General features: G+C 39.2%; 1 protein-coding gene and 1 pseudogene across 11 annotated transcripts in view; both read left to right on the top strand.

Moving 5' to 3' along the window:
* The window catches only part of Inpp4b (inositol polyphosphate-4-phosphatase type II B), a 762101-nt gene that overhangs the window by 469504 nt on the left and 278675 nt on the right, over positions 1-13922 (top strand). The window lies entirely within an intron of this gene.
* Positions 7950-8601, top strand: LOC127672127 (voltage-dependent anion-selective channel protein 1-like; annotated as a pseudogene).

Below are 13922 nucleotides of genomic sequence, written 5' to 3'. Positions count from 1 at the left end.
ACACTATTAATAGAATTTAAAGTACTTTTCTGTTCAAAATATAACTTAATTTTTACACTCAGAATCATCAGTGAGCAGGTGTGTTGTGCTGTCTGGGCTGCAGTACTCCAACTATGAAGATTTAATGACCTGGGCTTAAGTTCATCAGGTATAGTTGCTTGGTCCTAACTCAGAAGCAAGGCTGACAAAGCTGAAGAACCGAGTTTTAACCCGGATAGTACTTGATGGCCTGTGAGTTACAGACCCTATGTGTTTTTACACCTGTGTTGTAGGGGTCTTCAGATCATCTGCTACTTACAGAGCAGTACAAAGCCTGAGGTTCTCTGCCACTGTAGGCTGAGGAAGGGAGAAACCATGATGCATGTGGGAGATGTTGACTGGCCATAGTTTCTCTATTACCCTTTCCATCATCAGCAGAAGCAGATGCATGGGGAGCAAGAGGACTTGTGTGTGTGTGTGTGTGTGTGTGTGTATCTCCTATCATAGGACAACTAGATCTCCTTTTCTCTAGGGTCTCAGTGAGGAGACCATCTGACAGTTCTTCCCCTGTGCAGATACCCTGCATATTTCCAACTGATAAGTTCATTCAACAGGCTGTATCAATTGAAATGCTATTTTTATAGTATTAATTGCATCTTATCATGGAGACGTGTCTACTTGTGCTCCATAAATAACGGACCATAAGAAGACATCCCATATCTAAATACATTGTTTTCCCGTAGCATCCTGTTGTATATTTATTTAAATTTCTAATAATTTTACCTTTGGGGATTAATAATTACCTTCTAGTTGTATGTGAGCTACTAAATCGGGGCAGGTAGTTAATATTTAATACTCAAAGCTTGGGAAAATAAGAGAGTGGTATAATTTGGAGTATATAATTGATGAATAAACATCAAGTGTCTTTCTCATCGTTTTTGGATAAAGAGAAGAAAGAAAAAACAGTGAGGGAGAAATTTTATGATTTCAGTTCATAGCTAAGAGTCATTGGCTCATGAAGTAAAATGTATTACAGTAATGTCTCCTTTTAATTTCAAAGTATGGTGATGACTATTGGTAAGTTAACAAGAGGATTCAAGAGACTGTACACAGGCAGTGCTTTTCCCACCCCACAGCATGAAATTCAGCTGTCAGTCATAGCCTAGTCCTTGTAGAGAGAACCTGTCCTTCTAGAGAGATGGATAACTTGTGTTCATTATTCCATACATCTCCAAAGCTCAACACGATGAGCTCCTTGACTATTCTCTGAGTTCCTCTGAAAAGAACATGTTTGCCTCTGTGTCCTTTATCCATGAGCTGGAGAGAGAGCAGCTATCATGGTAATGTACCTTAACACTTAACACTTTGTTTTCGTTCTCTTTTTGTACACATGCATGGCTATTAAATCTGGATCAGTCAGAGTCCCGAAAGGAAACAGATGGCACTCACAAATGAGAATAATTCCAGGAGCGATAATTTACAGAGGGACCGCTCGCAAAGTGGAAGCATGGAACGCTACAGTTACCCGGGTTGATGATAGTAGGGTCATTAGCCCTCCTGGGTCTGAAGGAAAGAATTTCCAGGAAACACAGAGAACTGAGCAGCAAGTATCCTTATGGACACTGCACACAGCGAGGCAGAAGCCACTTAGCAGAAGGCGGGCAGGCATTCTGCATCTCAAATTCCCGCTTCCCTAGGCATCCTCTGCTCTTCTGTCAAGGTCCTCTCTGGTGTAACATACCTTAGAAAGGCAGAACCTCCTTTGATAGCTTTGTTAGGCATCAGGGTCCAGACACAGAAAGCAAAACAGAGGAGGGCAGGCCAGGGATATGGAGAGCCAAAGGGAAGATTGTATCTCTTCAACACTGCTTTCAGGCTGTGGAGGAGCCTGGAAGGGCAAGTTCTTCATGACAGGTGAAGCCCAATTGGTGTTTGTGAGGTATTTAGGCACTGAGAATCTTGTTTTGTTGAATTTGAAAGGAAGAAAAGAATCTAACTCCCTCATTGGCTGGGTCTGTATGCTAAGGCAAATGATTAGACTGTACACACACACACACACACACACACACACACACACCCATACACAATCTACCTTGTGAGTTGCCTATAATTGCAAATTCTAGAGAAATTGGAAGGTTTGTATGTCATATGGCATTTTACACAGTGGAGTTCAGGATCTAGGTTTTATGGAAGGGAATCTTTGAAATACATGAAAAAAATGCAAAAGCCTCTGCAAAGGCAATTCTGATCTTATATAGCTTAAACTAGATATGTATGTATTGATGGGCCACTACTAAAACAGAGAATCATAGGGAATAAATGATATTGGATGCACTTTCAAGAAGCGATTATTTAGAGGTATAAATGGGATAACACATTATTGTTTATTTATTATTCTTTGTTCATTTGCTCTGCTATGTCATAATGTTATCAAACACAATTTCTGAGCCAGGTGCAAAAGAATCACAAGGAGTCAAAAGACAAGTTATAGAATGAGGAAAGCCTTCACAACAAATATTAGAGACAAAGGACAAAGAACCATTTACATATACAAGACCCTTCTAGATGAGCACAAGCAAGTCAACTGTAGGGGGAAAGAGCAGGAGACTTGAACCCCACACATTCCAAAAGGGAAATCTCAAATACCCAATAATCAGGTGGCAGTCAGCCTCATTGAAATTACAGTAAGAAGCAATCCCCTCCCCACAGCTGACAAGAAAACTAGTTCCAACAATTTCCAAAACAGATGAAGACCTGAAACTTTCATATGACTAGGTGTTCTTAAAGTAAGCCATTGTGAGCAATCATGAGTCCAATTACTGGTGTGAGGGCTGAAGAAATGTAGCATTATTGTCTTGAGTCTCTCTGTTAGAAAGTTATTTGTGCATGGTCCTTAGACCCATGCAAAAGAATTTTATAGCATCAGGTTATTTTTAATTGCAATGCAATTACTACAATAAAATGAATCAAATATCCACCCAAAAAATAGGGATGGAACACTACCTATAGTCACAGAAAAAATTTACATCTGCCAGTAAAAAGATACCTTAGCTGTATAGATAATGTTAGCAACTTTCAAAAGATGTATGAATAAGATGTGTTCAGTGTGTGCGCGTGGTTTTGGCTGGGTATACAAATAATTAGCAAACATCAACACTTTAGCCTCGGGCATATTGGTTTGTGATATTACTCTAGAGGAAAGACAGGAACCCTGTTCAGGACAGTGATTGTTTCTGCGGCAGAGGCAGAGGTTCTATGGGGAAAAGACTCACACAAGTTTTGGTCAAACTGCATTATTATCCCCCAGATAGTACTTTCACTGAGTTGATATTGTGGGTAGTCATAAAATTCCATCTAAGCAATTTAGCAGTTCTCTGTCTAATAAATGCACAAACAAATGTGTCTAATCAAACACATTTAAAAGTTAGTTGATTCTCCTGTCTTCACATTCTGTAGTTTCTTATTAATTTTTTCTGATTTCCAAGGACTTTAGTGGCTTTGTTTTTATATTCCAGATTTCATTTTAGTATTTGAGAATATAGAACATCAGACACTTACTGAGACAGGGAATGCAGGTGAGTACCCATTTGGCTGACAGCACATTTCTTCTGGCATATGGGATGCACATCTCTCAAGAACTGAAAGGAAGCAGTGGGTTCTAAGGAGTAAAACCTACAGTTACTGCTAATGACTGAACTGCAAAGGGCATGCTCTTTGACAAAGGGTGGTTGAGAAGTCAGCACAGTGGGCACCATGGCTCAATGGGTAAAGGAAGTAGCAGACTGGTCGGTGACCTGAGTTCAGTGTCCTGGAGGTATTGTGAACATGTAAAAACAGAAGGAGAAAAGCAGCTGTACAAATCTATGCACCAAACTCAAACACATAATATCCACATATCCACATACAATCACACACATAGACATACACAAGCAAGCAAACCTATACATACATTGTCAAACCACACACACATACATACAGACGGTCACATACACAAACAAGTATGCACAAAGACAAAAACATACATTGATAAACTCACACACATAATACTCAAACATATACATACACACATATGCCACACAGACATGCACACATAGAGACACACAAACATATACACACTTATATAAAATTGTACATTCACAACATATACCACACACACACAGACACACAGACACACAGACATACACACATACACACACACACACACACCATGCAGTATTAGAAGTTAGGAAAAAAAGAATGCTTTGCCCACACAAATGTTAGGTAGCTGTTCAATAGATTTCTTTTCCTTCTTTCTTTGTTTCTTCCTTCCTTCCTTCCTTCCTTCCTTCCTTCCTTCCTTCCTTCCTTCCTTCCTTCCTTCCTTCCTTCCCTCCCTCTTTCCCTCTCTCCCTTCTCTCTCTCTCTCTCTCTCTCTCTCTCTCTCTCTCTCTTTCTTTCTTTCTTTCTTTCTTTCTTTCTTTCTTTCTTTTTTCACTACTCAATAAAGATAACCACAGTCATGAAGATGTTCCCATGGAAATAGACAAATGCCTTTCTTTTTATAACTTCTCCTGCTGCTTTGGGAATTTGCAGATCCTCTAAAAGACATTCTTTTCCCCCTGCATTCTTTCCCAGGAAGCAGCAGGCAGAACACTAACTACTTGACTTTTAAGTCCTATTCCTGGGAGGTATAACAAGGAAAAATTCTAACTGGGCATCAGCTTGTGTTTTCTAAACGTGTAGTGACTTTTTAAATTATTCTAGCCATTATTGAAAGACTTGTCACTAAGAAAATGAAAAGGCAGTCTATATATTAGAAAAATGGTGTGTGTGTGTGTGTGTGTGTGTGTGTGTAACAGGGGTTAATGGGCAAAATATGTAAGAGATATGTAAAAGAAAACTCATAACTTAATAGCATAAGGCAAATAGCACAACCATCTAATCTAGAAATGGACAAAAAGTGCTGGTGAGATAGCTCAGAGGGTAAAAGAACTTGCTGACTGGGTTCAGTATCCAGGACTCATATGGTGGAGACAACTGACTCCTACAAACTGTTCTCTGGCTTCTACCCAGATGCTCATACATGTGAATACATACATACACACACACACACACACACACACACACACACACACACACGTGCGTGCGCGTGCACACACACAGCATGTACTCGCATACATGCATACATACAAATAAAAGTATTTTTTTTATCTTTTTACCATTTTATTTTTTTAATTCAATGTATTCTTTATTTACATTTCAAATGATTTCCCATTTTCTGGGTCCCCACTCCCACAAGTCCCATAAGCCCTCTTCCCTCCCCCTCTTCCTCCATCAACTCCTTCCCACTTCCCTGTTCTGGTATTCCCCTATACTGTTGCACTGAGTTTTTCCAGAACCAGGGGCCACTCCTCTGTTCTTTTTGGACATCATTTACTATGTGGATTATTTCTTGGGTATTCCAAGTTTCTAGGTTATTATCCACTTATCAGTGAGTACATACCATGACTGATCTTTTGAGACTGGGTTACCTCACTTAGTATGATGTTCTCCAGCTCCATCCATTTGTCTATGAATTTCATGAATTTATTGTTTCTAATGGCTGAATAGCACTCCATTGTGTAAATATACCACATTTTTTGTATTCATTCCTCTGTTGAGGGACACCTGGGTTGTTTCCAGCTTCTGGCTACTACAAATAGAGTTGCTATGAACATAGTAGAGCATGTGTCCTTATTACATGCTGGGGAATCCTCTGGATATATGCCCAGGAGTGGTATAGCAGGGTCCTCCGGAAGTGCCATCCCCAGTTTTCTGAGGAACCGCCAGACTCCTCCTCCAAAGTGGTTGCACCATCTTACAATTCCACCAGCAGTGGAGGAGTGTTCCTCTTTTTCCACATACTCGCCAATGCCTGCTGTCTCCTGAGTTTTTGACCTTAGCCATTCTGACTGGTGTGAGGTGAAATCTCAGGGTTGTTTTGATTTTCATTTCCCTAATGATTAATGAAAATAAAAGTATTTTTAAGGATAAAAGACTCAAATAGATATCTTTGCAAGGATGAATATAGAAGGTCAACAAATACAGCAACAGGTCCTCGAATTCACAGATTATATGAGAACTTACATGAAAATAAGATTGCTTCCTACCTGTGAGAATGCTTACTGTCAGAAAGACAAGGGATAGCACAATTAGCATTTAGCACTTTTCTATCACGCTGTTCTTTTCATGAATATTGGTATGTCCCATAAAAGCTACTCATTTAACTCTCCTTACACAACCTGTTCTAAATGTTTACTGATAGTTAGTTACTCCTGCTGCTTTATTTTAAAATAAATAAATAAATAAATAAATAAATAATCTTATTACAGGTTATATATTTTCTTCCTCTATTATTAAAATCATCTGATGTTTCTGAAACAGTAACAAAAAGCTATGTTTTTGCTTTGTTAAACAAGTAAAAACAACACACACACACAGAAATAAAACAAAGACAAAGCTAGATTGGGACTAATTATACTGATTCCGATACACTATACTAATTGTATGTAAATCAGATACACTAGAATTTACCTTTGTCTCCTAGAGATGATATTATCACTATGGTCAATATATTTAAAAAATAACCTCTCTTATTAATTGGTAAAACATTTTAAAATTCCTTAATGGAAGATTTTTCTATTCATTTTGACACTCACCTATAAAGTATAAACCATTTATGGACTAGCAGTGTCGGGGTAATTTCTTTCCCTTTTTTTTCTGAGACCTTGTGTGAGATGACTTTTCTAAACACGGGAATAGAGCCTGAACTGTGGTTTCCAAAGCTCTTAGTGAGACACTCCAAAGATAGAGAAAATTTTGAAGCATGCAGCACTTATTGCCAAGATGCTTAACACTGACCCTGGGCCCAGATATGTCATGAGACCAGTTCTAGTAAGCCAGATTCTTGCAGTGCGTGTGTCTCTTTCCCATGACCAAAGTTTCCATTGGTTTGAAAAGACTTCTTAGGAATCTGATTGAGAAGACCGTGCTGGGTACATCTTAGCTAAGCATCTTTAGTCTACTGAATAATAATTTAATTAAAATTACTGGTTTTAGGGACATGATCATATTTTCAATCAATGTATTTATTTATTCACTTTACATTCCAATCTCAGTAACCCCCTTTCCTCTCAGTCCACCCCCACATGACTCCCTCCTCTCATACCCCCCTCTCTTAACCTCTAAGGCATAATCTTAACTTGTGACACATAAGATGCGAAGATTATACATTAAAATGTAGTTGTATGCTAAGTTTTCTATGTAAAAGCCTGTGGTAACCGGGGCAGTCTCCTAAGACACCAGAATCTCATTGGATAGGCCTCACACAGACATCCCTACCACTGGACCATGTGATCATATATTAGGTATTAGAACATGCTTGTAAGAGCCCTGTTCTTGTAAGAGCTGATCACACACATTTCTGCCTACTCTCTAGTTGGTAATATCAGGTCAATAGTATGCTACCTCTACTTGAGATGTTGACAGGTACATAACAGATCGCTCATAACATTCCATCCTAGCTTCTGAAAGTCAACAGTTAAACATTTACTATGTGGCATTGTTCTTAAAAAAATCAAAAGGCTTCAGATGTCACCCCTGGGGAAAGTATCTCTCCCTTTCCTAGCAGCTGTCAATTTCCAGGAACTCGATGTCTTGTGGGTGAGATTGTGTGTCCAATCCTTTCTCCTGGCTGGGATTAGATCTGGCTTATGCTTGCAAGGGTTTTGTACACAGTGTCACAGCTGCTGTGAGTTTGTATGTACAGCTGTCCTGTGTGTCCAGAAGATGGTGTTTCCTTGGAGTCATCAGCTGCCTTGGGAGCTGAGACTCTTTAGAAGCTGGGGAAGAGGGGATTTAAAATATCATTTTGAGTACTATATTCAAAACTTTCAAAGAATTGGGTCCTGGCAGTGGGTGCGATGGCTCCCTCCATCACTGTCTCTGAGAGGATGGCTGTGCCTGTCACTTATGCTGCTCTTGGCAAGTCTGCCAGGAATCTCTTCACCAAGGGCTATAACTTTGGCTTAATAAAACTTGATTTGAAAGCAAAGGCCAAAAATTTGTTTTTTGGTTGGAATTTATCAGCTCAAGCTGTGCCAACATGGAGAGTACCAAATGGCAGTCTGGAAATCAAGTACAGGTGGACTGTATGCTAGTTGACATTGACAAGTAGAACACACACATCTCTCTGGACACCAAGATCACTGTGGAAGACCAGCTTATTGAAGCTTACCTTCAGTTCATACTTCTGGCCTAACACTGGAGGAAAATGCTAAAATCAAGACAAGTAGAACACCTGGGTTTGTGATGGGGACTTTGACATCACTGGGCTCTCCATCTTGGACATGCTGTTGCTTGGCCATGAGAACTGGCTGGCTAGCTATGGGATGGATGTTGAAACCATGAAGTTCTGAGTGACCCAGAGCAACTTCACAGTTTGCAACAAGATGGACGAATTCCAGCTTCATATCAATCTGAATGATGGGACGGTTTGGTGGCTCCTGTTACCAGAAGGTGAACAAGAAGGTTGGAGACTGAGTCCAGTCCTGCCTGGACAGCAGAAAACAGTAACATGTTTCGGAAATAAGTGTCAGGTGAATTCCAATGCCTGCTTTTCAGCCCATGTGAACAACTGTACAATGTGAACAATATGAACAACTGATTGGCTTAGGGTACACTCAGACCCTGAAACAGCAGTCATCAACCTTCCTAATGTGACAGTTTAACAGAGCATGTCATGGTGACTCCCAACCATAAAATTATTTTATTGCTAATTCATAACTGTAACTCATTGCTAATTCATAACTGGTATGAATTGATATGTAAATGTCTGCTATTTCTGATGGCCTTACGTAACCTCTGAGAAAAGGGTCGTTGGACCCACCCACCCCCAATTCATGCCCACCCCTGAAAATGGTCACAACCCACAGTTTTGAGAACCACTGCTATAGCCAGGTATCAGACTGAGACTACCAGCTCAGCTGGGTGGCGAAGTCATCAGTCTGTAATCTACAAACTTGACCTAGGATTGGAATTTCAAGAATAAGTGAATATTGTACATTCATCAATTTTGAAATATTTTGTAACATAGATACCTTCAGAATTTAGTGTACCTTTTAACCTTGTGAATTAGGAACTTGAGAATTGAGAAATACCACATTAGCTCCCTGGCTAAGGTTGACTCACTTTGAGGTACAGCAGAAAGCCCGTTCCAGAAGCTTCTTTTAGCCATAGAACTGGTTGGGAAAGAGCTCCCATAGAGATGACAGGCTGAAATGGAGGCTGAGAATTTCCAGGCCTTTTGTAAATCTGTAATGAGTCCATAGATGAAATTGTGACCCTGGTTTCCCAATCCTATCTGCTGGGAAGCACACGCACACCTATGTGATGGGGACTTTTTAGACAGATAGTCGTATCCTGATCTTTTCCAGGCCCAACAGTTACCTGTTTTATGGTAAAAGTAGTATTCAAGGTGTGGTTAGCTATTTCTGGTGTGCCATTTTAGAGTGGAGACAGTGGACATTGTAGAGCCAGTCATTCAGGACTTAATTTTTCCTTGTGTGTAGTGTCATTTCTTCTTCTTCTTCTTGTTCTTCTTGTTCTTCTTGTTCCTCTTCTTGTTCTTCTTGTTCTTCTTGTTCTTCTTCTTCTTTCTCTTCCTCCTCCCCTCATCCTCCTCCACCATCTTTCTCCTCCTCCCCTTCTTCCTTTTCAATTCCTTTTTTTCTGACATTGCACCAGATTATGATATAGCTGCTGTGATCTCCAGCTCTGAGCTGGGCAGGTGATTGTGGTCACACCATGGCAACAGTAGGGATCTAAAATGACTTCTGTTATGTTAAACTAACAAACACTCTCTGTCTTTCTCCCAGCTTAATGGATACATTTTAGAGTCTCCTGTTTTGTATGGAATTATCTCTTCCCTCTCAAATACTTTAATTAGCATCATTTAAAATATATCTTGAATAAAATATTGAAGCCTCAAAAAGAACTTTCAAAGCATGAAGTAGAACATTTAAAACGGAAAGGGGAAGGGGACGCAGGTCAGGATGAATCCACTGATCTCTGCTCTCTGCAGCCTCATCTGATCTATGAGAATGAAAAATGCAATTAGCTGAGATGTTTTACTTTTTTCTTGACAGCAAAATAGGGATATTTACCATAAGAAATAAAAGCAATAAAAAGCATATCTGGCATCAGAATGAGTTTGTAGCAATACTCCATATTTCTCCTATGAGTGGTCATTGCTCAGTGCCTTTGATTTTAGAATTCTCTAAGATACATAAACCCATTCCTTGTGGTTCATCAGATCTGAGACAGGAAGAACACCAAGTACAAACACAACTCAAGCAAAAAAATAAAAAATAAAAAATCACAGAGATTCTCTGCAATTAAGGTTTTCAATGTTAAGCTTTTGATTCCAAATAGGGTTTCTTTGAAATAATAAAATCTTTAAGCATCTGCGAAGATGTATTTTATAAAACTTTAAAGTTTGGAGCTGGAGAGATGGCTCAGCGGTAAAGAGCATTGACTGCTCTTCTGAAGGTCCTGAGTTCAAATCCCAGCAACCACATTGTGGCTCACAACCATCCATAATTAGATCTGATGCCCTCTTCTGGGGTGCCTGAACACAGCTACGGTGTACTTATATATAATAAATAAGTAAATCTTTAAAAAAAAATGTTAAAGTTTGGATATACAGGTCTATTTTGGCATTTGTTAAATACAGTTTACTGAAGTTGACCTGCTTTGTATGATATCCATCTATGTATGTGTATGTGTGTATACATGCACCTGTGTGTATGTGTTTCTCTCTGTGCACAAATGCACCAGTGTATGTGTATGTACATGAACATGGGCATGTATTTGTTTGTCTCTGTGTGTGCAGGTGTGTACACCCACCTATGTGTGCATGTTTGTTTGTCTGCATGTATGTATGTGTACATGCACCTAGCTGTGTGTATGTGCATATGTGGCTGACTGCCTCTTGTTTTGTAGAACATGGAGGAGCCTGCTCAGGAGACAATGAAGGAAGCATGCCACAAGGCTTGTGCTTTAAGAAAGATGCACAGATGAAGCACGTCTCCTCACTCTAATTAAAAAGCCAGGCACACAGCTGTATTCACTCATTTTCTCCAAAGCCCTGTTGATAGGACTTTAGATTACTAGAAAGAAGAGTTTGCTTTTAAACCTTATGGGCTCTGTCCTTTACTTTTTTGTCTTTCCTCGTGTGACACAATTGGCAGCTTTGTGTCATTGAGCCCCTGCTTGATGATATTGTCCCAATGTAGAGAGAAACAACAGATATTTGCTGTTCAACACTTCTGTAGATTCTCGCCAGAATATGCAAGTCATTCCACTGACAGCCTTCACAGGTTAGTATAGTTATATGGTTGACTCAGTTTGAATGCATTTTTTTATAGAACAGAAATTTTTCATTCTTTAGGTTACATGTGTCTAAACATACCTATATTTTAAGAGCTGTGCTATTATTTAATAGCTATGATATAAATATGTAAGGAGAATTCCACTTATCATTTAGTGATACAGTTATTTAAATAATGGTGAACATGTTTGTGACCCTTAAGCATTATTTTCCTCAATGGTGAATGCTATCACAATCAGAGAACTCTTCGTATGCATGTTGTTTCTATCAGTATCCATGTGGTTTGTATTAATATTTGAAAACAAGCAACTTATGAAAACCCAATGGTGAGTCTCCTAAAACTTGCAATCCTAGCTTGATTTTGACTCTAGCAAAAGAAGAATCATGTCCTATGACTCTTACTTGTAAATGACTTCTTTCTCATCCCCTTCCATTATTGAGGTCTTGCCATCTGTTCTCCACATATTGGATGCTATTTTTAATGCGTGAAAAAGAGCACCTCACCTCATTTCTTGGCTTAGGACCCAACAAGAATTTCCTTTCATAATTGCAGTATGAGCAAAATGTAATCATAGTCCTGCCGTTCTTTGACCCTGCCTCTTACTCCTCTCTTCCTCTCTTCCAACTATCAGTCACTTTGGTTTCAGAGCCTGGGCACTTAGTGTTTCCTTGGCCTGCAGAGACATTATCCTCTCTTAGTTCCCACCAAGTTGGAACTTTCTCCTCAGAAATCATTTAAAGTTGCAGAATCAGTAACCTAACTTTACTAGAGCTGGCGACATAATTAGTTACACTTAACCACACTATACTGTTTCAATACTGTACACCCTTTCCCAGGTTTGATATTTTCACCTCTTCCCGATGTTCATATGTGATCCACAAGAAATTGTTCCATGTTTATGACTATATTGACTTTCCTTACCATGTACAAAGACACTAAAAGCAGAGAACAACCGAGGTCAGGAAAACACTGCGATACAAGCTGCTTTGGGTGTGGGGTGCCTGTAGGAGTTGGGTGCCTAGTGTTTTCAGTGCCTGTGACATCCATCCATCCATTGACCTCTGACAGCAACTGTGACATAGAAACCTCCAGATGGGAGAGAATGACCCAAAGCTGAAGCCCACTTGCAGCAGTATTTCCCAAATATTGGGTCTCAGGCTATTTTAGAATCTCATAAATTCTTGAGTGTCTTTGGGACTTTTGTTTATATATGTTGTGCTAGCTATGGATACTTCCTACATTAGAATCAAAAGTCAGAAACTTTCAAAGTCCCAATTTATGTAAAGTTGCAAGCAAATAATTATAAATTATATTACACACGTTTGTAAAATCTTTGTGGGAAAACAAAACCTGTACTAAGAACATAGCAGTTTTATGTTTGTAAATCTCTTTAAATTCTGATCAATGAGAAAAGACGATGTGTGCTCTGCGTGTGAGGTTTTGTGATATTATAGGCCATCTGAACCCCAGAATACTCTACTGTCTCCTGGACAAAGAATGGGGATTCAAAAGGAGACTATTACCTGGGTATCATTATGGACAGGGTTTTGACTTTACACATCTCCTGATTAGATCACACTTGAGAACTGCAAACCTGTGGTAAGAGTAATTGCCAGGATGGGCTGGATGGAGAAATGGTTCAGCCTTAAAGGCTAGGCTCACAACCAAAATGTCAAGGATTTCAAGGAGTTGATATGCTGCCGCTATCTACATGGTAGCAGGGGCTAAAGCACCGGCTTAAGAAACAGCAGATTTATGTTGATGCGCTAATCTCTCCGCTCTTTCCTTAGTCATATGTCTTGTTGGAAAAGCTACTTATCTTTGACTTCTGTTTTCTTGTAAGTTGGAAGTAAAATTTGGATCCTCACTTTCCTCCCAATGTACATTAGAAACAAACACAAACAAACAAAAAACACGATAGAAAAGTCTATGCTTAGAGTGATCTAGTTAAAGGAATGAGGTCAGGGACCCTGGTAGAAGCACACACATTTCAAAACTTCTACAGGTGATCATAAGCAGCTTTGTTGAGAATTGTAAACCAAAGTATTAGAGGCTTTGATAAAATTCCCACAGAGAAAGACTCTACTGTCATAGTGCAGTCCAGCTGCTGCAGAGTAGAATAGCTATCTCCCTTTTGCCTGGAAAGGATGCAATACTTGTTGAATAGACACATTGGTAGTTTTTCCGTTCCATGTCTCAAATTAACCTTCTATTTTCTAGTTCATGGAAAAAATAACCTTTATAGATGTATTATATAAATTATATTTCAATAGGGCTGTATAATCTCTTGACAAGAATAAGGAAATCTAGGTTGTAAATGATCATGTGGATATAAATACTTGGGCAATACCACAATTGTTTTGATGAGACCTTGAAATTATTTAGCTTTACATTTGTTGGGGCTAATGGCTTATAGGGAACAGATTAATAGACACAAGCTTGCATTTATACTACTGTTTCTGCCTAATGGCTTGTTCATTAACTCACGACTACGGTCTTAATTGGGGGCCGTTAATATGTTATAGTGGTGTTCTC

The sequence above is a fragment of the Apodemus sylvaticus genome, chromosome 21 (assembly GCF_947179515.1).
Source record: "Apodemus sylvaticus chromosome 21, mApoSyl1.1, whole genome shotgun sequence".
In the NCBI taxonomy this organism is placed as follows: Eukaryota; Metazoa; Chordata; class Mammalia; order Rodentia; family Muridae; genus Apodemus; species Apodemus sylvaticus.
The sequence above is the reverse complement of the archived record's forward strand: the minus strand, read 5'-3'. Positions and strand labels throughout refer to the sequence as shown.